The sequence below is a fragment of the Mustela lutreola genome, chromosome 10 (assembly GCF_030435805.1).
Source record: "Mustela lutreola isolate mMusLut2 chromosome 10, mMusLut2.pri, whole genome shotgun sequence".
Lineage (NCBI taxonomy): Eukaryota > Metazoa > Chordata > Mammalia > Carnivora > Mustelidae > Mustela > Mustela lutreola.
The window spans coordinates 70,570,461-70,594,461 of NC_081299.1; the positions used below are offsets into that span (position 1 = coordinate 70,570,461).

The 24,001-nt window shown below is 37.1% G+C and overlaps 1 protein-coding gene across 7 annotated transcripts in view; it reads right to left on the reverse strand.

Moving 5' to 3' along the window:
• TTLL7 (tubulin tyrosine ligase like 7) overlaps nt 1–22,157 on the reverse strand; it is a 149,595-nt gene extending 127,438 nt beyond the window's left edge. For 3 of the 7 annotated variants that reach the window (XR_009345051.1, XM_059135637.1, XM_059135638.1), the window contains exon 1: nt 21,753–22,157. The gene's annotated coding sequence lies outside the window, so the exon portion shown is untranslated. Of the gene's footprint in view, nt 1–6,514; nt 6,609–9,348; nt 9,432–21,752 lie in introns of all 7 variants that reach the window. The other 4 variants (XM_059135634.1, XM_059135635.1, XM_059135639.1 and 1 more) reach the window with 4 other exon arrangements.
• Nucleotides 22,158–24,001: the final 1,844 nt, after the last annotated feature.

Genomic DNA, 24,001 nt, shown 5'->3' on the forward strand with positions numbered 1-24,001 from the left:
TAGAAAATATATATCAGATATCATCTACTACAAAGTATCAATATACTTCTGCTAAAATTAGGATTGTTACATATTGGAGGTATTTATCTGTAACAAATTAATCTATTATACCTGCCCTGCAAGTCATTATGTAAAGTTTATACTGTAATTTAAAATGACTTTAAAGTATTCAGTCTATATGATTGAGGCAGTTCAATGAAAGCTAACTCCATAACTCATTGAAATAATTACCTGGGTAACTGAGCTCCTGATGATAAAAGTAGCCATTTCCTCCCTAATAAGCAAGTGCTCTCCCTTTTTATGTTAGCTATATGGTATTTTATTATTTGACAGAATAGTAACAAAAACAAAGCACAGTGTTTTCTATATCATATGAAAAGTGTTGATCACATTGCCTAAAACACAGTAAGCGCCACAAAAAAGTTAGTGATTTAAAATCATAATTGTTGGGGTTCCTGGATGGCTCAGTTGTTAAACATCAGGGTCCTGGGATCAAGTCCTGCATCAGGCTCCATGCTCAGTGGGAAGCCTGCTTCTCCCTCTCCCACTTCCCCTGCTTGTGTTTTCTCTCTTGCTGTCTCTCTCTCTCTGTCAAATAAATGAATAAAATCTTTATAAAGAAATCATAAATATTGATATTATTAACCAAGGAAACCAGACATGATCCAAACATCTTGCACTACAAGATCCACACATTGCACTACAGCCTTTATGATTAGGCATTTCAACATAGACTGCACCAGAGGAGCTTTAAAAAATATCAATGCCGGGCGCCTGGGTGGCTCAGTGGGTTAAGCCGCTGCCTTCGGCTCAGGTCATGATCTCAGGGTCCTGGGATCGAGTCCCGCGTCGGGCTCTCTGCTCAGCAGGGAGCCTGCTTCCTCCTCTCTCTCTCTCTGCCTGCCTCTCTGCCTACTTGTGATCTCTCTCTGTCAGATAAATAAATAAAATCTTAAAAAAAAAAAAAAAAAAAAAAAAAAAAAAAAAAAAAAAAAAATATCAATGCCTATAAAATACTTAGGAATAAACTTAAGTAAGTATGTGAAAGACTGCAAACTACAAAACATTGATGAAAGAAGTTAAAATAGACAAATAAATGGAAAGACATCCCATATTTATAGAATGGAACAATTAATTTAAATTTAAAATTAAAATTTAAAAATTTATTAAAATTAAAATTAATTTTAAAAAAGTGAAAGACAACCTACAGAATGAGAGAAAATATTTGCAAACCACATATCTAAAATGGGCTAATATCCAAATATATAAGAAACTCCTTCAACTCAATAGCAAAAATAAATAAAAAGGGCACTTGTTGTCATGAGCACTGGGTGGTGTGATGAATCACTGAATTCTACTTCAGAAACCAATACAGTGTAGGTACACTAAAATGTAAATATAAATAAATAAATAAGCAAGCAAGCAAAGGACTTGAATAGACATTTCTCCAAGGAAGACAAGCAAATGGCTAACAGGTGTATGAAAAGATGTTCTACATCACTAATTATTAGAGACTGAAAATGAAAGCCACAAAGAGATTATCACCTCATACCTACTGAAATGGCTATTATAAAAAACAGAAACAAAAGACAGCCGCTGTTGGTGAGGATGAAGAAAAGTTGGAATTCTTGCATGATGTCATTGGTATATACAATGGTACAACCACTGTGAAAAACAGTATGGAGAATCCTCAGAAAGTTAAAAAGAGAACTACCCTATGACCCAGCAGTCCCACTTCTGAATATATATCTAAAATAAGTTAAATCCAAGTTATATAATAAATCAGGGTTACAACAAAGAGGTATTTGCACTCCCATATTCACTGCAGCATGATTCACAAAAGCCAAGATGTGGAAACAACCTAAAGGTCCATCAGTGGATGAGTGAGTGGATAAAAGAATGTGGTGTATACATATAGATAGAATATTATTCAGCTTTAAAAAAGAAAGAAATCTTGCTCATATATGACAATACAAATGAACTCTGAGGACATTATGTTAGGTGAAATAAATCAGTCACCTAAGGACAAACATTGCATCATACCATCTTTATGAGGTATTTAAAAAAGCCAAACAAACGGAAACACAGGTGAAATGGTAGCTGCTAAGACATGAAGGAAAGGGCATATGGAGAGTTGCTATTCAGGAAACATTAAGTCTCAAAAGAAAAAAAAAAAAAAATACTGATGGATGGGTCCCAGCCCCAAACATTCCAATTTAATTGGTTTGGAATGCAGCCTGGGCACAAAAACTTGTTAATGCTTGCATGTGATTTAAATATACAGCCAAGTTTGAGAACTGCTGTTGAAATAGATATGTTATTTTATTTAGTCCTTGTTGTGCCCGAGTTTTCGCATCCGAGAGACCACCAAGGAGCCAACACTGATGCAATCACAGGAGGGTTTATTCGATAAGCTTAAGCTTGGGTCCAAGTATACCCTACACAGTGAGTAGGGACTTGGACCCCGAGCTTAGTTAAGGCATGGGTATTTATGGGTTCCTGTTACCAAAGCAGGGTGGGGCTTCCTGGAACTAAAGTAGGGTGGGGGTCCTTAGAACTAAAGTAGGATGGGGCTTCCTGGAACTAAAGTAAAGTAGTGGAAAGTTCCGCCCTTGGGCACACGAGTCTGAGATGGCTGCCGGAGCTAAGATGGCTGTACCTATGCTAAGGCTAAACCTAAGGTGGGATTCCCTTGATTTTTCTTGGTCTCCATGGTCCTCAGAGACTGTATTATTACTTCTATTTTACAAAACAGGAAACTGAGACTCAGAGAGATACAGTAACTTGCCAAAGACCTAGATCTGTTCAACTCTCAAAACCTTCCCACTGTAATATGTTGCCTTCTGAGTTGTAAATATCCTAAGGCCATCAGTCTGTTTCTTACAATCTTCAAATTCTGCTGAGAAAAAAAATCAACTAGTTGTTTTGCAAATCTGCACAGTGGTATTAAAGGGGTCTCCTTATGAATTCTGAACTCTGGTACAGGATTTTGTTTTTGTTTTGCTTTCAAAAACAAACCTTGACCCACAGAAGGTCATGAAATCAATTCAGTGAGATTCAATAGCATTTTTTAATTAAATAATAGAATAGATAAAAATGAAACATTGCCAAACTATATTGCATGTAATAGAAAAAGTATTAACTGTAAGTACTGAGTCTTGAAACTTTTATTTCTGTGTGTGTATATGAGTGTGTGTATGTATGTGTGTGTGTGTGTGTTTGTGTGTGTGTGTGTAATGTGTAATATGGCAAGTAGTAAATCATATTTCTCACCATGAGTTGCAGCCAAATGTTTAAAAGTTATTCTAGTTGGGATAAAATCATAGGGTAAAAAGAAAATCCTGAAAACACTATTCATTTTTTTTTATTTTTCATTTTTAAGTAATCTCTCACCCAATGTGGGGCTCAAACTTATAAGCCCTAGTTCAAGAGCCACATGCTCCATGACTGAACCAGCCAGGTACCCTTGTTATTCATCTTGTGAATTGTGTACACTTATGTTTAATTCTAGAATGTCTTCATTTGTTACCCAGCATTCAAACCACAGCTTAGTTGCCCCCTCCTTTTCTTCTATTTTCTAGGCAGAATTAACTGTTGGTAACTACTGTTAACAATATCAACCACACTGCATTATATTTTTAAAGTATTTGATTTAAAAAGAGCAGTGTCTCTCATTCTCAGAAATATGAAAAAACAAGAGCCTGATACATAGCACAGCTTAGTTTTGGTTTTTTGTTTTTTTTTTTTTAACAATTAGAGACAGCAAATCTCTATTATTTTATTCATGAATGATACAAAATATAAATTAAGAATGAATCACATCTTCTATCTTCCTGAATAATCACAAATTAGCACTAGAGTTACTTTAACATCTGGCTTATCCACACCTAGTCTAGATGATAGTTTTCTGTGCCAAAGCCTATATCAAACAAGAAAGAAGACAAACTTTGAAATTAGGGCTATTGGTTTGGTTTACATTGCTTTTACCAGCCTACTCTTTTTTTTTTTTTTACCAGCCTACTCTCTTATCTTATTCTAATATTAAATCACCTTCTCCAATTCCTATTGCTACACTCGCTATTAAATTAAATAAATTTATTGAGTACTTACCAAATAAAATGTGCTAAATAAGTTGTGATTTGTTTCCATTTTATGAATGATAATTGGAAAAAAAATTTGCTAAAATGCAAATCCAAAAGAACCAAAAAAATCTATTCTCTTGATCTTAAATTCTTAATCCCATCAAAGTTTTCATCATCTATATTCATTTAAATAAAGGCATTTTAAGTCTTTGAAATGTTGGGACTATTTAATCATTCAAGAAGGTACTTTAAAAATAAATATTATATATACACACATATAAGTATAAATATACAAATATAAAAACATATGAGTTTACTATCTTATATTCCTGGCCAGCCAAAAGTCAAATATTATCATAATAATCTGAATAATTAAGACTTAACAGATATCATCCACTATATCTAGTAAGTTCCAAGTAGCTACAGAAAAAAACCATATAAATTTATATAAACTAGAACTAAAATTTATTTAACATTAGAAGAAAGTTAAAGTTATAATAGGACAGAAATGAAAATTAAAATTGGAAGAAAGCCAGAGAGCATGCTCCATAAAATCTATTTCAGTAATCTATGTGAAAAATTCAGTCTTTCTGCAGTCTGAAAACTGCCAGTCTTTCTGAAAAGTTAACCTTTAAATTTTATAGTTACAAATTTATGCGATCTTAAAATGTGAAAAAGAAAACCACATACCATTTCTTTGTTTCAAATTTTTGGCCCCAATTCAATGGTTCTATGACCTTCTACATTATGCAGCTTCACATAACATTATGGGCCCATCTATTAGAGTCAACAGCCAGCCATGGTTGGAGCTGACTGGTAGACAGCATCACTGATTCATCTTAGGAAGAAACAGGCTGCAGCATCCACAGCTCTGGTGATGCCCAAAGAGGGTAAAGAACTGGTAACAAGCCAAGTATTTCCTCTTGGAGCACAGACAGAAGGACTCTATGTAGACATTACTAAAAACTTGCTACATTTGAATCTTAACTCAAATGTGGTACTTTGGGACCAGAAAAAGAGGTAGGGTACAATTAATAATTTCCAAAGCCATACCATGGTCCCAAGACTGGACAACTTAGGCATGTTTTTACAATACAACAATGTTTTCCTCAGTCATCTAATTCCAATAAAAAGAGTTATGTGACTATTTCACCTATACTATGCTAAATACTTAAGTTCACACTTTAAACATAACTCCCTCTAGATAGCCTATAACAAAACAATGAATTGTTTGTTTTCCTTAACAAGGAAAGCTTGTTTTCTGTAACAAACTTTATGTGACTTGTTTCACCTACGTGTGAAACAAGGTGTGACTATTTTCACCTATATGTGACTATTTCACCTATACTACACTAAATATTCAAGTTCTAACTTTAAATGTAACTCGCTCTAGGTAGCCTATAACAAAACAATGAATTTCTTATTTTCTTCATTTCAGTGCATTAGATTTTATATACTATTTATCTCACCTACCAACTACATATCTAAACATCATAGAGTTAAAATATCCCTTTATCTATTACGGAGTCTGAGGCAACTGCTTAAGTGGGCCATCAGGATAAAAAACGATGCAGACACCAGTCAGAAAGGGAGATTGACTATTGTGGACATTGCTGCTATGGAAAGAACCTAGATGTCCGTCAACAGATGAATGGATCAAGAAGATGTGGTATATATACACAATGGAATACTATGCAGCCATCAAAAGAAATGAAATCTTGCCATTTGCAACAACGTGGATGGAACTAGAGCGTATCATGCTTAGCGAAATAAGTCAAGCAGAGAAAGACAACTATCATATGATCTCCCTGATATGAGGAAGTGGTGATGCAACATGGAGGCTTAAGTGGGTAGAAGAATAAATGAAACAAGATGGGATTGGGAGGGAGACAAACCATAAGTGACTCTTAATCTCACAAAACAAACTGAGGGTTGCCGGGGGGAAGGGGTTGGGGAGAAGGGGGTGGGATTATGGACATTGGGGAGGGTATGTGATTTGGTGAGTGCTGTGAAGTGTGTAAACCCGGTGATTCACAGACCTGGGGATAAAAATATATGTATATAAAAAATATATGTTTATAAAAAATAAAAAATTAAAAAAAAAAAAAAAAAAAAAAAAAAAAAAAAAAAAAGAAAGGGAGATTGAGTTACAAATGTGCCCAGGAGGCCTATATGAACCAAAGCAGCTCTCCTTTCTCAGCTTTCCATTCCATTTAGCTGACTCCTCAGCTAAGAATCCACGAATTAAAGAATGCAACCCAACCAAGGGACCCTAAACCAGAACCATATCCGAAACTCAAATGAGACAGGTAAGTGAAGGAAGGAAGGAAGCAAGGAAGGAAGGAAGGAAGGAAGGAGAAAAGAGGAAAAGAAAGAGAAAGGAAAAGAAGAAAAGAAATGAGAAAAAAGAAAAGAAAGGAAAGGTTGCTCACCTTAATCACTCTTTAAAATGGTATACTGGAGATCTTATAGATCGTAGAGAAGAAATGCTCTTTGCCAAAAATCAAACAGCTTTCCTATGAGAAACTACAAATCCAATCATGAAAGCAATATTAATAAGTAGGTGGTATAAATCTAATCTTTAATCTTTCAATATTTTTATAATTGGCTTTTCTAATTCATTTTATAACTCATTTTTTAAGGATCGGTTTAAATCAAAAGTATACCAGAAAGCATTCCAATAAAACAAGAGGTGTTTTCATATTTGTAGAAGGTGAAGTAAATGAGAACTAAAATTTATTTTATTTAACATATAATACTATGTATTATTAATTATTAATATCTAATAATTATATAATTAGTAGAATTATATTATGTATATATTATAAACAAATGAGCCTTTATTAAAACCTGGACATTCTAATCTGGCAGTCATAAAAATGGAAATTTCTCATGTGAAAGACATTTGGCTATGTTATTATCAAATTAGTTGCCTATAATTTCAAAATAGTTAAGGGGGCTAGGATATAAACTTGATCCTAATTCATTCATTAGTTCAACACATATTAAAAGTACCTAACTGACTCTGACTCTGAACCTACTAAATTAGTTTGGACAAGAAAGATCTGGGCTTTTCACTGAAGCAGAGAGAAGGGAGTGTGCTCTAGCCACTGCAGACAACCACAGTGAAATCTGAGTTAGTCCTCATGAGTCACCCCAGAAGGCTTTTAATGATGTGGAAAATGGATAGGAACTGTAGGACTTGCTTAAGGCATTCTCAAGGGATTACTACTGAAAGAAAATTCTACTCTAATAAGGACTCAAAAGATTTTAAAAAATCAAACACTGATTTACGTTGTTTTGATAGTTGACTTTAAAAGACTACTAAGGAAGAAAATGAACCTTCCGGAATGTTTGCAAAATTACTACAAATTAATGTTATTGCTCTGTTCAAAAAAAAATCTAGGGCCTAATTCAACTTTTACTAAGTGAGAATTTACCAGACCCCAACAATCTGGGGCCTCCCAGATAGCCTCCTTCTATAAAGACTTGACTGATGGTTTTAAAAACACTGTAGAAAAAATAATTTGGTCTGAAGAAAAAAAAATTATGTTTCTCTACAAGAAAGGTGGAAGTGGTAGTTCCATGTCTTTTAATTGTAAAGAAGACAGTGCCGCCTTAAATAAGCATTTGAAGCCACATTCTGCATCATAAGTTTGGGACTTCCATCACCCACTTCTGTGGTGCAAAACTGACTTTGGAGGAAGTTTTAAAACTAGCCTAGGGTCGTTCCTTTAGTGCAGATCTGCAACAGCCTTCTAGTTAGGTAACAGAAATTTGATAAGATCCCGTCATTCAACACAGCAGACTCTCAAATCATGGGATTCTTTACTTGACTGAAAACAAATTAATTTGAGGGAATAAAGCCTCAAATGCATTGCCCCTCAAAATAATATGCGTGAAGGAATTCCTAAAAGATATGCAGAACTTTCATTCTTTGAGACACTATAATGTCCATTCCTGAATGAAGCCAGCTTATCAGAGACTATGTGCCGGGCCCACACCACAGCCACCCTAACAGAACTGCTTTAAGAAAAAGAATAGTTGGGGCGCCTGGGTGGCTCAGTGGGTTAAGCCGCTGCCTTCGGCTCAGGTCATGATCTCGGGGTCCTGGGATCGAGTCCCGCATCGGGCTCTCTGCTCAGCGGGGAGCCTGCTTCCTCCTCTCTCTCTCTGCCTGCCTCTCTGCCTACTTGTGATCTCTCTCTGTCAAATAAATAAATAAAATCTTTAAAAAAAAAAAAAAAAAAAAAAAAAGAAAAAGAATAGTTATTTATTGAGCACATACAATCTTTACCAAGATAGATGTTATTCTCAGGTTAGAGAAGAAAATAATCAGATCTCAAGAGGTTATTTCCCCCCAAAGACACAAAGCCACATCATGGGCCTAGATGAAGGACATTATGAAAAATGGCCCAATGAATCCTGCTAACTTTAGGTGTAAGAGTATTGAGGAAACTGTATTACACTATACTGAATCCACTTTTAAGGAAACTATAGGAAAAAATTCATTCTGGATTCATAACAGGAACAGCTTTGTTCCTCTTGGGCAACTGGTTTGTTTTTCTCATGGATGAGCTTTTCAATCATCACATTTTTCATGTTTTCCTCTTTGCCTGGAAATTAGAAAACTCAAAATTAAGTGTGTGCCCAGCTCTAATACACATACAGGATTTCAAACATGGATTTTATGAGCTAATGTTTCTCCTAGCTCCTTTCATCTTATTTTTTTTTCATTGATATTCTCAGATTCAAAAATCTCATACGTTCATCCTATTATGAACTATGTATCTTCAAATGTTATTTTGCAAAATCTTGCAAAAACTCTCCAAATTATACATTATACAATAAATAAATTATATTCAATAAAGTACTAGGGAAAAGTACAAATGAAAAACCATTTATAATAATCAAAATTAAAGACAATAATTCAAATATCTCCTATACTATCTTTGAGTCAATTCTTGACAAAACACTTTAAATTACTTCTTCCTTGCATAAGCAATCACAGAATTAACATTATAATTCTATATGTGGATTTATTAAAGTTAGAATGCAGATAATTTTGAGGGATTTCATTTCACAAAGATTACATTGTAAGGTTCTATTGGTCTTTTTATCATATTTACCCTTGGGGAAAGGAATACATATTGATGAGTTATTGTGGAGGAAAAAGCATCTTTAGTTATAAGTCTTAGTAGAGAAAAAGGAAAACAAACACATGGAACAACTTGGTTAAATCAATGCCATTGGGAGAGGCACATACCCATGCCTTTGGCTTTACTTTTCTCCTTGTCTTGGTTGTCTTGGTAGTGAGTCTAATTCGTTGGTACTGGAACTCTTCACACTCTGTAAATTTTGACTTTTAGTTTTGGTAGGTTATATCTACTAATATTTACCCTACTAGAAACTAAAATTGATATATGCTGAAAACCATTTGTGTATCAATAAAAACATTTTTTAAAAGATTTTATTTATTTATTTGACAGAGATCACAAGCAGGCAGAGAGGCAGGCAGAGAGAGAGGAGGAAGCAGGCTCCCTGCTGAGCAGAGAGCCCAATGCAGGGCTCAATTCCAGGACCCTGAAACCATGACATGAGCCGAAGGCAGAGGCTTACCTCACTGAGCCACCCAGGAGCCCCAAGAAACATTTTATTTTTAAATAACTATATGTTTAAAAAAAAAAAAAGAAAGAAAGAAAGAACAGAAAGAAAGAGAGAAATGAGTGGTGCTTTGTACTTTTATTTTTTTTAAGATTTTATTTTTTTTATTTGACAGAGACAGACACAGCAAGAGAGAGAGAACACAAGCAGAGGCAGAGAGAGTGGGAGAAGCAGACTTCCAGCTGAGCAGGGAGCCCAATGTGGGGCTCAATCCGAGGATCATGACCTGAGCTAAAGGCAGACACTCAAAGACTGAGCCACCCAGGTGCCCCAAGTGCTTTGTACTTTTTAAAATCTCTTTAACGTCTTGCTTCATAGAGCAGATTCTCATATCCACTTCTGCATATATTCTGAGAAGTTGTTTTTGTTGGAAGTACATGAAAAATTTGGCTGCACAGAGATATGTAGTGGAAAAAGAAGCATTTTAATAGCCTGCTCAGGTAATTATGGATATTTGGATTTAAAACAACACCCAAATTCAATGAATTGTAGTTTCTTAGTAGCACATGAGGCTGGTAGTATTCTAATAAGCAGACCCAAATAAAGAAAGCACAACAGAAAGGAAACTACAACTATTATCCCTCATGAACCTAAATGCAAAAACCTTTAATAAAATTTTAGCAAATCAAATGCAACATTATGTGTGTGTGTGTGATGTGTTTATATGACCAAAAAGGATTTAATCCATGTGTGCAAGGTTAATTCAATATTCAAAAATTAATCAGTGTACTCCACCATATCAAGAGGATAAGGAAAAAGTCATACGTTCACATCAATTAATGCAAAAATAAATCTGATGTAATTCAACTTTCATTCAGGATAAAAAGTATCAGTACACGAGAATCAGAAAGGGAATCTTCCCAACCTAATAAAGAACATCTACAAAAAGCCTACAGTCAACATCATGCTCAACAGTAAAAGACCAAATAATTTTCCTTTAAGATCAGGAACAAGGCGGGGATGTCCACTCTCACCATTCTTATTTGGCAATACTAGATTTTCTAGCACATGCAATAAGGCAAGAAAAACAATTAAAGATGTACTTTAATTTTAACAGACTGAAAAGAAAGAAAGAGTCTTGGTTTGCAGATGATAAAGAAAAAAAAAAAAAATTCACAAATGCTCTACAATCCTAGATCCAAAATGTGCCTTCAGTAAGGTTTCAGGATACAAGATCAATACATGGAAACCAACTGCATTTTTATGTATTGACAACAAACAAATGGAAACAAATTAAAATGAATGTCATTTACAGTTACTTCAAACAAAATGAAATAATTAGGCTATTCTAACAAAGGGACTCCTGAGTGGCTCAGTTGATTAAGCATCTGTCTTTGGCTCAGGTCCTGATCCCAGGGGCCTAGAACAGAGTTAGGCATCTAGGCTTCTTGCTCAGCAGGAATACTGCTTTTCCCTCTGCCTGTTGGTCCCCTACTTGTGCTCACCCATGTTCTCTCTTACTCTCTTTCTCCTGACAAATAAATGGGTAAGATCTTTAAAAAAAAAATTCTAACAAAACATGGGTAATATCTGTATAATGAAAATTATAAATTGCTAATTAAAAAAATCAAAGAAGACCTAAATCCTGAAGACATTCCATGTTTACAGATTGGAAGAATGAACATAGTAAATAAGTCAAGTCTCCCTAAATTGTTGTACAGGTTTAACACAATTCCTATTAACATATGCTTAAATTAAAGCAACTAAATTCTCACACTGGACATTTTAAAAAGTGACTCCTCAAAAAAAAATTCTTTAAAAATTCAGTTTAATTTGTTGAATAATTACACTAGTCATCATAATTCCATAATCTCAAAAATAATCATGTATGCTTTAAAGTATAAGGTAGGAAAGAATTAGTAAACAGCAACTTGGAACAATTCTGTGAATACAATTTTAAAATGCTAAAAGTAATCAATGCTACATAGGCAACAAAAGCAAAAAAAGAAAAATGGGACTATAGTAAACAAATATTTTTGTACATCAAAGGACACAATCAATAGTGTTCAAAGGCAAACTATGGAGTAGGAGAAAATCATATATCTGATAAGGAGTTAATATCCAGAATATAGAAAGAACTCCAACAACTCAAAAACAAACAAACAAACAAAAATCCAATAACCAAATTTTTAAAAAATGGAGAAAGAACCTAAGTAGACATTTCTCCAAAGATGATATACAAACAGCTGACAGGCACATGAAAAGATGTTCAATAGCACTAATCATTAGAGCAAAGCAAATCAAAATCGCAATGAGATATCCACCTCATACCCATTAGGATGACTACAATAGAACAATTAATCAATTAATTAATCAATAACCAGTGCTGGTGTGTGTGTGGAAAAATTAGAATCCTTACACACTGTTGGGAATGTAAAATAGTGCAACCGCTATGGAAAACAATATGAAAGTTTTCCAAAAATTTAAAAATAGAACAACCCTGTGATCCAGTAATCTACTTCTAGGTATACATCTAAAAGAATTGAAAGCAGGGCCTCAGGGAGATATTTGCACAATTATGTTCATAGCAGCACTATTTTCAGTGACAAAAAGGTGAAAGCAACCCCAACTGTCCACTGACAGATGAATGTATAAACAAAATGTGGTCTACATATACAATGGAACATTATTAAGCTTTAAAAGAGAGGGCAGGGGCACCCGGGTGGCTCAGTGGGTTAAGCCTCTGCCTTCGGCTCAGGTCATAGTCTCAGAGTCCTGGGATAGAGCCCCGCATCAGCAATCTCTGTTCAGCAGGGAGCCTGCTTCCCGTCTCTCTCTCTCTGCCTGCCTCTCTGCCTACCTGTGATCTCTGTCGAATAAATAAATAAAATCTTTAAAAAAAATAAAATAAAATAAAAAAGAGGGCGATCCTCACATATACTACAAAATGGATGAACCTTAAGGCATTACATTAAGCGAAATAAATCAATCACAAAAAGACAAATACTGTATGATTTCATTTATATGATGTACCTAGAAGTAGTAAAATTCATAAAAAAAAAAGAAAAAAAATTCATAAAAACCAGGGACTTGGGGAGGGGAAATGAAGGTTGTTAAATGAGTATAAAATTTTAGATTTTTAAGATGAGAAAGTTCTGAAGATCTGTTTCACAACAAAGTAATTATATTTAGCACTACCAACTGTACTTAAAAATGGCTAACAGTAAATTTTACGTCATGTATTTTTTATAACCATAAAATCTATATAAAAATAATACTAAATAGGGCGCCTGGGTGGCTCAGTGGGTTGGGCCTCTGCCTTCGGCTCAGGTCATGATCCCAGGGTCCTGGGATCGAGTCCCAGATTGGGCTCTCTGCTCAGCAGGGAGCCTGCTTCTTCCTCTCTCTCTTTCAGCCTGCCTCTCTGCCTACTTGTGATCTCTGTCTGTCAAATAAATAAATAAAATCTTTTTAAAAAATACTAAATATTAAGTGGAAGAAAAAGCTGCATTTGTGGAATCCCTAAAAAATGTCAGAAATCACCCAGAAAAATACATAAGTCACAATATTTTCATTTTACTCTGAAAGAAAAAGTTATTACCTTTTTCTTCTGGAAAGCATGATAAACAATTTCATAATACCATAATATGCTCGGTTATATCAAAGGGAGGAAAACTACTGGACCATTAGGTAATTTTATCTAGAGATCTAAATATATATATATAAACATGGATATTGCTAAGTCTATTTGCTTAATTTTATTCCCAATAGAAGCTACACTTTAGGGATGCCTGTGTGGCTCAGTCAGTTAAGCTGCTGCCTTCGGCTCCAGTCATAATCCCAGGGTCCTAGTATCCAGTCCTTCATCAGGCTCCTTGCTCAGTCAGGAGCCTGTTTCTCCTTCTGTCTGCCACTCGCTCTGTTTCCTCTGCTTGTGCTTGCTCTCTCTCTCTCTCTCTCTCTGACAAATAAAATCTTTTAAAAAAATAAAAGGAGCTACACTTTAGGAATCTTACTTCATATTTATATTTATTCTGGTTCCTTATAGATTCTAAAAACAAAATTCACAGATATACTCTTAAGTACATTATTGAAATAAATATGCTATACTATAACCAATGAGGTACACATTTAACGTTTAATTCCTTAGTTGAGGATGAAAATAGCTATCACATATTCTATGCCCAAGATAAATTTTTAAAAAAGAGAAAATGCCTCCTATTCTGAAATGACAACCCTCTCACATATGGAGCAGTAAACTTTTCTTTCTTCCTGAAATACTCATTTGGCACTGATTTTCGACAAGTGAAAAAAGCTTTTCCACACACTTACAGTCCACCTCATTTTTAAGAAGCACTGATCACCCCTCTTTTTTTTTTAAGATTTTATTTATTTATTTGACAGACAGAGATCACAAGTAGGCAGAGAGGCAGGCAAAGAGGGAGAGAGAAAGCAGGCTCCCTGCTGAGCAGAGAGCCCAATGCGGGGCTCGATCCCAGGACCCTGAGATCATGACCTGAGCTGAAGGCAGAGGCTTAACCCACTGAGCCACCCAGGTGCCCCATGATCACCCCTCTTTCAAACTTTCCTTAATATTTAAGATGTCTACTTTCCTTTAATTCTTATAACAAGTTGCAGAAATAACTTGTTTTGATTTTCCAAAAATAATGGGTTGAAATGTGTGTGTTGACCTAGGGGGATTCTGATGTGGACTAAATGTAGATGTCAGAGATTTTAAAAAGTATTCAGTGGGGGCACCTGGGTGGCTTAGTCGGTTAAGCTTCCAACTCTTGATCTCAGCTCAGGTCTGGATCTCAGTGTCATGAGTTCAAACCCTGCATTGGGCTCCACACAGAATATGGAGCCTACTTAAAAAATATAAAGGGGTGAAAAAATGAATGAATGTTCAATGAATTTGACAAATTATTTTTACCCCAAATATCCTAAAAGAAGTAAAACTATTAAAACTATTAATTAAATGAGTAAAAGTCATTCTTTTGTTAATATATAATAGTAAATATGAGCATCTATTATCAAAATTAGTATCTAAAGGGGCAGCTGTAGATCAATTTTTTTTTAAGATTTTATTTATTTATTTGACAGATAGAGATCACAGGTTGGCAGAGAGGCAGGCAGAGAGGAGGAAGCAGGCTCCCTGCAGAGCAGAGAACCCGATTCGGGGCTCGACTCCAGGACCCTGAGATCATGAGCTGAGCCAAAGGCAGAGGCTTTAACCAACTGAGCCACCGAGGCGCCCCATAGATCAATTTTTAATTGTACTATGGGCATACAAATTATACCTCTTTTTCTCACTTGATTTTTTTATTGTTGAAATTAAGAAGCAATATTTAGTATTCTAAATTGAGACATACTAAGTAACTAAATGTTATCATCTTGCATGTGATCAAACCTAAAGCTAAATAAAAATGCCCCCATCTGGTTTCATGTAAATTGAGCTGATTATAGAAAGTGTCCAATTTCTATCATTCCTCTCCATAAAGTAGCTCGCTAGCATATATTTGTTGGGTAACTGCAGACTGACTGATTCTAAATATAAACTGAGTTGTGTGCTAAAATTATTGTCCTGATTTTTTAAGCAATCGCTATGAGTATCACACATGGTTACAGATTTTATTAAGTACCTTGAAAAAATAGTTTAAATAATAATGACAAAACTACACATGAAAATTTTCCCATTAAACATAATGATTCGAATTAAATCCATAGTTGCTAACTTCTAATACTCCACACATATGGTCATCCATATCATAAAACCCATCAAACTGAGTATTAGGACCACATCAATTAAAGTAGATTTTACACCAAAAAGTTTTAAGTAAGATCACTTCTTTTACAAAAGAAACATGGTACTACCTTAAAAGAGAGGTATACTTAAGCACTCTAAAATTCTAATCTAACAAAAAGCCTCAAAATAATCTTGAAGCTGTTTCCTGGATTACTGCTGATCCATCTTCCAAATCTACAAATGTTCAATTTACTTTAAAAAGTCCATTTCACAAAAATACACTAATGGAGAAGGAGAATGTGTGTAAAAATAAGCTAATGCCATCTTATTGAATTAGATGTGACATAGGCCAGACATTGCAAAGTAGTGGGTAAAAGAGATAGAAATGTTTGAAATAATCCTTTGTCAAACATAATATTCCATTTTACATGGCTAAGCAGAAGAACAAAATAACATAGAAGTTTGGAAACTCAGGAGCCACAACACAATTTTTTAAAAATCCAACAACATGGATGGTTCAATGTACCCAGTGAACCAAGAATACCATCAATTTCAAAGGGAAGGAGTTCTCAGACCTCTGGGTCAGCCTTGGAGAATACCCAGTGATCACTTAACCACCACCTAACTCCAAACCTTCAAAGGAGTCAAAGGAACATAGGTCAATCAGCCACTTGCAACAAAAAGTGAAGGAAAAAAGAGTAAAACTGTTTTATCACTCACCGCCCCAGAGCCCAAACAATCCCAACACTTTGTCTTTGTCAACGACTATGTATACTATGGTGGGAGTGTGTAAACAAATAATGTTAAATGGGAATTAACAGAAATAAGGGTAGTGGAGAAAAATAGGCAAGCATATTTAAATTTAAGTTGTTTTACTTTAAGTTAACCCTAGGGAAACTGTTGGCTGAGCCCAGTTCAACTTTGACAGATAATACCTAAGAGGAATGGAAATAAATTTGCCACTTTCTAAGAGCTTAAGGAAATTATTTTAAATAACAAGTCTCAACTACGCCAGGACAAATTCTCCCTCAATATCCAACCTCCACCAGAAATCATCTGTCAGGTCCGAAGAAGGGGGGTACTATTTTGGATTTGTAAAGTTGATGCTTCAGTTTTCATTTCCTTTCAGGTCTCCCAAGACTAATAGTGCATTATAAAAACCTGCATATGCTCCATACTTGTGCCCTCAAGGCACGTTCATATCCCAGTGATTCTACTTCCAATGGTCCCCAGTGACTCTTAATGGCCTCCCTGCCTCAATGGCTTCTGATATTCCAAGTAGGATGGGGCTAGGTCCAGGGGAAGCACAGGTGAGAGACTGTTCAGAGGAATAAGAGACCCAGCTAAAGCAAAGGAGGTAGTGTCACTGATCACAACTGTGGGAGTAAAGGAGGCATAGTCTCTCTCCTCCTTCTAGGGAATTTCCTTTAGTGGAGGATTACTGGAAACAAGGGGAAGGTAGAGGGTTACTGGAAACAAGGGGAAGGAAGCATCTGAATGCTCAGGGGAAATGCTGGGAATGTTCTGTGTCTCCCAAACGCCGCTGTTCTCAGAGGCTGTCTCTAGCAATGTACAAGGCAGAGTGGGCAGAAGTCGTCAAAGTCCACCACACTCTCTTGTACTTTGTAACCAGGGCTTCTGCTGAGAACTGAAAGGAGATTTGAAATTCCCACCCTCACCTACGTGGATTCTCTAAACTTAGAGTGCAAGAGTAAGTTCCCATGCTTTACATTGCCAGGATACTGATACAGGAGGACAGAAGAAGTTGAAGACTTCTTCTTCTTTCAACAAGAAGTTGAAAGACATAAGGGTGGGGGTAGATACTTGAAGGGAGGGTGGAGGGAAGGAAATTGAGGCCCACAAAGGCAATGCTAAAACCAGAAGGTAGTCCATCATATATTCCCTTCACTGACTATAAACTCTTGCCAACTCACCAAACATGCTCTCCCACTTCATTTATATCTTCTCTCCTCAGGCCCCAACTGCCTGCCTTTCTCCCACTGCTCCTGAATTTTTTTTTGTAATTGAAGTACAGTTGACAGACAATATTACATTAGTTTCGGGTATAAAACAAAGTGATTTGACAATGCTATACATTATGCAATGCTCACCACTGCACCAAATAAGTAGAGATATCATCTGTCACCATACAAAGTCATTATAATATTACGGACTATATTCTCTATGTTGTCCTTTTCATCTGCATGGCTTATTTATTTTATAACTGGAAGTCTGTACCTCTTAATCCCTTTCATCTGTTTTGCCCAGTAGCCATGACTAAAATAGTTTTTCTAATCAAAAGAGGAGAGTGCCTGAAAAAGTATAATCTGAGGACCCACAAATAGGAGTGTTAGTTAATTAACAATATGCCAGTATCTTATAATTTGTGATATCCAAAGAACATACAGAATCTAGTGGAGTTTCAAAAGTTGCATAAAATGGTCAAACTACACATCGTAAGAAAAAAATAACTGTAACTGTGTGATGGATATTTATTAGACTTAGTGTGGTGATCGTCTGCAATACATGTAAGTATCAAATCATTATGTTACACCTGAAACTGATGTTATATGTCAATTATACCTCAATTTTTTAAAAAAAAAAATTTTTTTTTTAAATTGAACTAAGATTTCATATTTTAACCCAGAAATTTCATTTCTGAGGCTCTGTAGTAAGAAACCAACTTCTAAAATATAGAAAAAAGTTTATGAACAAAGACGTTCACCACAGTGTTAATTATTATCATCAAAAATGTAGCAACACTGGGGCACCTGGGTGGCTCAGTGGTTTAAGCCTCTGCCTTCGGCTCAGGTCATGATCTCAGGGTCCTGGGATCGAGTCCCGCATCGGGCTCTCTGCTCAGCAGGGAGCCTGCTTCCCTCTCTCTCTCTCTGCCTGCCTCTCTGCCTACTTGTGATCTCTCTCTATCAAATAAATAAATAAATAAATATCTTAAAAAAAAAAATGTAGCAACACTGAGAAATGGTTAAGAAATATCGTACATCTACCTAATGGAAAAATACATAGATATTTTAAAAGTTTACTTTCCAGTTGTAAGTAAGTGAAATTTAATGTTATAAAATTTAAAGTAAAAATATTTGTAAAAGTTATATATAAATATCATGATTAAAACCATGCACAGAAAAGAGTGGAAGAAAATATCAAAACCATATCAAAATATTAATAGTGCCTGTCTTTAGTACAAGTATGGTGATTTTTTTTCCTTTTTATATTCTTATAGTTTGTAAATTGTTCATAATTCTAAAATGGAAAGGGAACACTTTTAAAAGGGCAAGTTTCTTTGAAAAAGGAAAAATGTAACTTGTGTAGAAAACTCTTTCTGGGTTCAGTTGACAATTAATCCTCTTCATATTAGCACCCAGGAACAAAAGCATTTTCTGGAAGGGCAGTTGGAACAAGGAATATGGAGAATGTGAGCAAGACCAGCCAAAGAGAAACGGCCTGCTTAGTAACCTACACTGCTAGTTCCCTATCTATGACTACCAGAGAGGAGCAGAGTTCAGTGCCTGATATGCAAGGTTCTTCACGATTTGTCACTGTGCATTCAAACAGTATATGAGCACTTAGCTGAATTTCCTTGTCTGGCTTTGTCTTTCCTGTGCAAATCCTTCCCATCTGGCAGAGTAATTTAATTCACTTCCATCCATGAAGAGTTTCTGATTCTCTTATGAAATCAGCCTCTATGATTTCTCCTTCTTTGGGGGTTCATATAGCACTTATAGCACCACCTTTCCCTGGTATTAGGCCAATTCTAATTATTTTGTTATTTATTCATGTGTAAGTAAATACCTCCCCAGCTAGACTTTAAGTTCCTCGAAGTCAAGAGTTTGAAAGGTCTGCAGACAGTAATCATTCAACAAATACATACATTATATAGAAAGAGAGAGAGAAGAGTGAGAAAAGATGCAGTGCTAAAGTCAGGTTGGTATTATATTCAGACTTGGTGATGTCTTCTAAATAAAATGTGTTGCCTCTGCTTTAAAATGTTCCTACTGGGGTGCCTGGGTGGCTCAGTGGGTTAAGCCTCTGCCTTCAGATCAGGTCATGGTCTCAGGGTCCTGGGATTGAGGCTCACATCCAGCTCTCTGCTCAGCAGGGAGCCTGCTTTCTCTTTTTTCTCTGCCTGCCTCTCTCCCTACTTGTGATCTCTCTCTCTCTCTGTCAAATAAATAAATAAAATTTAAAAAAAGAAAAATGTTCCTGCTGACCATCACTAGGACATGCACTTTCTTTCTTTCTTTCTTTCTTTTTTAAAATAGCAGTGGGATCGTAGTTTTGCTTATTTACTCATACCAATTCTGCCATCCTCCTTATAGTTAAACAGATTGGACTGCAAGATGCCTCACTGAGGTTCAGGATATAGTCAACAACCACATAATCAACAAAAAGAAATGACCTCCAAGAAATCAAATTTGATTCATCACATGATACTACTACTCTTACACCCTTGTGTGAACAACATATATAAATTTCTACCTCCGTTTTATGGCCTTATTTAGGCAATGGGCTTTAGTCTCTCGATATCCTCATTAATAATTCTTCAATGTAAATAGGTCAATACTTTAGAAATGACAGACTAAGATGATTACGTTCCTATCTGCCATCAAGTACTCTTCCAGTACTTGGAGATAATGAGCATTTGTACTATAGCAACCTGCCTCCGGAGACATCAAGAAGAGTTTCACATCTTAAGGGAGAATATATAAATCATAAATGAAAGCAAATCCAATGGCCAAACAACAGACAAAGAAAAACCCAGCATCCATTATTTTTTCAGAAGGAGTATACAGGTCAATACAATTGTAGACTCTGAAGGGCAGAGCAAAAACAAATCAATGCAGTTTCCCTGTATCAGAACTACGTTTTGCTACAAATCACATATTTTTGTAAGTAAATGTTTGTCCAGATTCCACCACTTACTAGCCATGTGATCTTGAACCTTATATTTCAGTTACTTAGTCTGCAAAATAGAGTTATCACCTACTATGCAAAATCACAGTAGAAACGAATCAAATAACATTATCAGTCTGAGTTTATCAGTCACCCTATCAGGGAATGACACACCCCACAAAAACAGTTCAGTCACACACCTCATGAACTAGATAACTGTTCTTTTGCAAATGCTTCCATTAAGTTTTAAAAAAGAAAAACATTTCCAGGGGTTTTGTTTTATTTTACTTTCCTAATTGATTTTTCCAACATTTGAGCATTCATCACATATCACTGCCAAAAATGCGTTAAACATCTGCTAGACCTAGCTCTCCTTTGCAATGTTGTCTGGATATTTTTTGACATATGTTCTCTAAGAAAATGGTTTTTTCCCCCACATAATTCAAAGCCCTTTCTTACTAAAAGAACAATAATTCCATATACAGTAAGTTTACAGGTTGTTGCTAATTGTTTGAGATCACTCTTATGGAAAATTAATTTTGTTTAATATCTAATGAGCCATCTATATGATCGCTTACATTTGGGACATACAGCTCTGTAATACAGAGGAAGATCCATGGGCTTTGGGGTTAGGGAGACTTGTATTCAAATTCCTGTTCTGTGACCTTGAGCATGTAATTTTACTTCCAGGCTCCTCACTTTCCACCTTTGGTTCTGGGTAGTTGTGATGATTTAATAATACATCTAAAAGTAAGTGTCTAGACTCTGAAAGTATGATTTCCTACCTCCCTTACATCTTCTCCTCCTCTGCCAAGACCAAGCAAACCCACTCTGAACAAGACAACTTGGACGCCGCATCTGTTTCACACATCAGCAGGGGAATGCTATGCAATCAAAAAGGGAGCGGACGATGGCTTCAATTAGGTACCCAAGGGAGCAAGAAGTAAAGAAACTGATAGGTATAGACAAGGGCCCCATACTTCACTCGCATGTGGGAAAAAGACACTAATCTGACACACTTTAAAGACTGCACGGCACACTCACAGAGGTTGGTACCACGCTCTGGGAAAAAGACGGAATTACGGAACAAGCCAGCAGGGAGCCTCCTTGTTCACCCGACCCGACCCCACCGGCCCGGGTGGTACCTCAGAAGCCTAGACACTGAGGTGACAGCACAGCGACTGACCTCGCCCCCCCCCCCATACACACCCTCCCCCATTCTACCCAAATTTCTCTCGGGGTGCGAATGGTGCTGAATCATTAGTCCTAACAGTAGCAGTTCCCGGTTCCGCCGCTCCCGCGAGAGCCAGTGTCCCTAGGGCTGTGCCCGTCCCTGGTGGGGGCCAAGACCTCGGGGCGGTGGGGGCAGTGAAAGGGGGTCGGGGAGGATCGGGGCAGCAGGTACTCACCCGGGTGAGGAAAGCCCAGCCCCGGTCCTCACCCCCCGCTGCAGGCGGTCCCTCCGCGGCCCCTCCGCTTCCCGGTTTCCCGCGGGCGGTTGCCCCCCGGGCCCGGCAGCCTGCGCTGGTGGTCCGGTGCTCCGCCCGCCCGCCGCCCGAAGCAGCCACGGCTCGGGGCTCCGGCGCTCCACCCGGAGCAGCTGGAGCAGCTGTCGCTGCCGAAGGGGGTGGCGGCTACCGACGGGCCAGACCATTCGCGGGCTGCGACCGGGGGTGCGCGACGTGCGGAGCGGGGCGGACGTGGAGGGCGCCGGAGACCGGCGACGGTTGGGAGGAACCAAGAACGAGGGGAATCCTCCGCCTCCCAGCAGCGCCGGGAGGGCTTGGGGGCAGAAGCGACCAACAGAGGAGCAGCCGTTCTCCCTGACTGTTGACTGAACACAACAACCCCTTCTCTTTTCCGGGCACCCCCCTCCGGGCCCGCCTTGGTTCCGCTCAGGACTCCTTTAGACCGCGGCCAACAGAGGACCTAGCAACGGGCGCGCCTGGGCGGTGTCCCCTCCTGGGGAGATGCGAAAGGGCGCTGGCCCAGCCCTGCCTTCGTGCCACCTCCTGCTCCAGAGTGGGGCCCTATGGCGCAGGTTTCTGGGGCATATCTTACTCTAGACGTCTGGCCACAAAACAGAGAGGGACATCTGGGTCCTTGAAGGGGCTCCTTGGATCTTTTACTTAAGCATCTTTGTGGACCAAAGAATTAAAAGGTATCTAAGCCCAGCCTGAGAGGTAGAAAATAAAATTAAATGAGCCCCCCCCCCCAATCCAATAGGTGCTTGTTAGATACAGGAAAGTAAGGGGCAGTCTTGAATCAGAGTTACTGCTCCACAAATGTTGAACCACTACAGTTGGAAAATGTACATTTAGGAAACCCTTTTAACAGTTCTATAAAAGATTCAACAAATTCAAAAATACTTCAGGTTCACTTTCCACCATTTTAAAGATTAGTGTCTTGGGAGTGAGGAGGAAATCATACCCTTATATGAAATGAACTTTTATAGAACTGGAAAGAGAAGTTCCTGCCACGACATCCCTTACACTTTTATGAAAGCACTCACGTGGTCCCTGCCCCTTTCACACCCAGGCTCAAGCAGGTTCATTTCAGACCATGGTGAAGGTGGAGACAAATGGATAGTTTTCCTTATAGAAAGAAAAAAAAGAAGAAGACTTGACAACTACCTTTAAAATATAATTTAAAGGTGCGGGGGTAAAGACCCTCCAAATACCTGTTAAAAGCCCTTCCACTGTTAAAAACCATTTACTCTGAATTAAGGATTTCTTTTTAATTAAAAACCATTTACTTTGAATTAAGGTTTTGTCCTTTTTTGAGTTAACATAGTTTTTTTAACATAAATTGAGCACTGCTATGGACTACACTGAGTGTTTCCAGTTTTAATCCTTCATTTATTCTAAAAACTCCGGTAAAACTGGTGACATCATTGCTATTTTTAAAATAGACTTGGGTCAGAAAGTTTATTGTGCTGGGTTCACGTCTCATAGTTAATGAGTGGCAGAACAAACATTGCAATCTGGAGTTTTTAACTAGTGTCTTTCTGCTAGAATGCTCCAGGAAACATACACTAACCCTTACCATATCCAAGATTGGCCCTTGAATGTGAGTTTATTTATCCTCCCTTTATGAAAACTAGGTTTCATGGTGGAGAAAAGGACATTTAAATATCTAAGGTGCATGTCACCCTGAGGTTAGAAGTAGGGATCTGAGAAAGTGGGCTGTATTGCACCCAGAATTAACCTGGAAACATCAGGTTAATTTTTTTTTAATTAAAAAAAAAAAAAAAAAAAACCTCATGGTTAGCATCACATGAGGGTTAGGAGGAATTCACTACCTTTTTATTAATCATTTTTACATCATCATTTATACTATATTGTGCATTATACTACCCTTAAACTATTATTCTACATTAAGCTGGGTGCTATTATTCTTCCCAAAAAGGAGCAAGAGTTTTTAAATGGACTTAATGTCATGGGTCCTCATATACTTTACCAGGATTTAAAGAAATAGGCCATTAATAACCCTCACATCATGTTAAGGAAACTTTTTGAGAAATAAGGAATAAAATTTAATGGTTACCCCATATTGTGCCATTGTTACTATGTTAACTGTTATTGTAATTGTTCACACATCAGTACCAGCAAAACAGAAATCCCCAGAGTGCCATGTTGCTGAGGAGCTAGAGTTCTAG